The following is a 2829-nucleotide window of genomic DNA, read 5'->3' as shown; positions in this document are numbered from 1 at the left end:
GAATAAGAAATCCTGCAGTGTTTGTAATGCACCATGGTAAGGTACTGAAAGTGGCAGTTGATACATGGGGTCTCCTATAGGCTGGGATTCCCAAGGGTTGCCTTTTCCTAAGAAAGGAAGATTCTAACTGTTGGAAACCAAAACCTTGCTTTTTCAATAAATTTATCATAACAAAGAAATATGCTGTTAAGGATCTAAATCATAAGGCAGTTGGGATTGGTTGACAGCACTCTGTGACCAGTATTTAAATTGTATTGCGTGGATAAGCTATGCAGAGAATGATATTATTTGTCGTTAATTTAATGGTGGATAAATGATATATTAAATATAGTATGTCCACTTGAATCAGCATATTTTTTTGTTTTACGCCCCGTAATTTTTCCTCAGTCGGGCTTAGGCAGAATAGCAGAGCAAGTACAGTTGAGTTGACATGCTTGTTCCCATATAGGGCCTACATCATTTTTTCTAGTTCCTAATCTGTAATTAGGTGCGCTCTATTATATACTTACTGTGTACTTGGGCTTTACCAACTTGATTCATTGAAATTTTCTTATACTTATCAAAAAAAGATTCCAAAAATGGGTCCATTTTGAATTTGCAAATTTGAAATTGGCCCTTCCGTTCTCAATGCTTTGTGTTGCACTTGGTCATGAGTTTATTGTCAATTATGACACATTTGATTTTTGGCACTGAACAACCGGGTGTTTCATACTTGTCCAAAAAAAAAAACTGGCTGTTTCTATTTTGGATGCTCTGGCCTGAGAAACTCGGTAAACTATAATCTCAAAAACTGACCGGCCCGGGTTTCAGGCAGAATAAACTTTTTTTATATGAAGTTGAAAATTTTACTGAAAAACACAAAAGGCTTGGCCCAAGTATAGAGGATGCATCTGCAAATGGATGACATGCACAAATCGAGAAATGATCCAATTTTTTACCCATTTAAAAAAGTATAGAGGATGTGTACAAGAGAAGCACCTGATTAGGAATATAAAAAGGTAGAAGAATCATGAAATTCAGCCCATGAAAATTTACAGCAGCTGTCCAAAGAAACAGGGGATTTCAGAAGAAGGTTTTAAGCTCTTCCATTGTTGACTCATGGTCCTGAAAATTTCTATCATTCCTGCCCCTCCAGACACATTACAATAGATGGAAGCCATCTTTCACATTGCTGTACATTCAGGCTAAATAAGCAATTCAGATCCAGATGTCTGTAGATGCCCAATACTTCACTTGGTTAGAATTGTTCTCCCCGAAATTGTGGGAATATGGTGTGTTTTGGTTCATTCTGTGGGATTATAGAGGGCCAACTATCGTTGCATTGCACAAGACGGTGCCGTCTCACTTCGCTTAGTTGGTTTGCTATTTCAGATCATGGTTCATTTCAAAAAGTTCATTAAGATTGATTTGGTATGTCTGCATATTCATACGTATAAATAGTATAGACAAATGGACAAGTCTTCAGCCTTAAGATGTGGCTCTCTGTTGTAACTATAAGATTTACTTTGGTCCCCAGATATGTACATTCAATCTTGATTTTGCACTTCTATTTTAAATCTTTGGATTTCAGTCAAGGAGCTTGATTCTGAGGAGCGAAAACAAGAGCTATCGTCCAGCTTTTTTCAGAAAGGTTGTTGAGAAAGATGGCCATTTCAACATGCAGTATTCTAATTCTGTCATGTTATAATTCTTTTCCTTATTATTTGTAGGAGGATTTGGAGAATTCCCTTCTAAGGGCTGCCAAGGAGCAGAATCAAATAAATCCTGCTTACAAACGAGGAAACATTCAGGTAGGTTTCCTAATTTCTATGCCTTGCGAAGCTTGTTCTATTCACTTACTTTATTTTATCTTGTAGGTTGCTGTTCTTGAGGAAGTTCTCAAGGGAATGAAGGTAAGGGGCCTTCTTTTGGAAGTTTTGCTTTTCTTCCTCTGGTCAGTTGGCCAGAAGATGGTTTTCATTTGAAATAAGATTGTAAGCTTATTTGCCTCGTTTGTTTTCTTGGATGTTTGTTTCTTGTCTCCTGCATAATTAATGGCGCTGTATGAAATATTAAAAGCCATCTAATATTTTGCAGGAGAGTTCTACTCCAAATTGGGATGACGTTGTTTTCATACCTCCTGGTTTCGATATTTCTACTGATCCCACCCGCAGATAGGCAATTACAAAATGAGTTGGTCGTGACATCTTCATGTAGATCATCAATTAAGTGATAATATGAGAACGGTGTCTCATGATTGATTTTGGGATCATCTCACATCGTTCATGTAGAGGGACTGGACATATAACTAGCAAGCAAACGGGTACAATCATGTACCACCTCAGCAATGTGAAGTATGCTATATTTTATTGACTGCGAGACAAATTTGGCTATCTTTATTTTCTCTGTTTTCTTTCCCTGAATTAAGTATAGCTTACAGGCTTGACATCTACATACAATCAATCAATGGCTTGATCTTGAATATTCACTTTAGAAACCAGGTGTTTCAAAATTGGGAAAACCTTCAAATCGGTCGGTCGGGTGTGTATTTTGCTTTTACACCCACCAATGAAAACCCAACACGTAGTATATCCAAGGTAATTATAGAGGGTCGGCATATGAAGTAACCCTCTCCCTTTTCCCTTCTCCCCTCTCGCTTCCACCCCCCCGCGGGGCCCTGCCAGAAGCCCTTCTTATCCCTTGAAGCCATTTTTGTCTCAGTATCTTTCCGATTCGAAGGCCATCTTCTCCCTCGAAGTCTTTTTATCTCTGATTCAAAGCCATTCTTCTCTGATTCGAAGACCTATTAAACCCATCTTCATTGTTGTAGGTAGTAGCAGAAGGCCTTCT

The 2829-nt window shown here is 38.2% G+C and overlaps 1 long non-coding RNA gene across 1 annotated transcript; it reads left to right on the top strand.

The window, feature by feature from the left end:
• Positions 1-984: 984 nt before the first annotated feature.
• LOC118348990 lies at positions 985-2378 on the top strand. The gene is made up of 4 exons (XR_004801910.1): positions 985-1630; positions 1710-1790; positions 1857-1892; positions 2077-2378. It is a non-coding gene; the product is annotated as an uncharacterized LOC118348990 (long non-coding RNA).
• The last annotated feature ends 451 nt before the right edge of the window (positions 2379-2829 follow it).

This window comes from Juglans regia, chromosome 7, assembly GCF_001411555.2.
Source record: "Juglans regia cultivar Chandler chromosome 7, Walnut 2.0, whole genome shotgun sequence".
Lineage (NCBI taxonomy): Eukaryota > Viridiplantae > Streptophyta > Magnoliopsida > Fagales > Juglandaceae > Juglans > Juglans regia.
The sequence above is the reverse complement of the archived record's forward strand: the minus strand, read 5'-3'. Positions and strand labels throughout refer to the sequence as shown.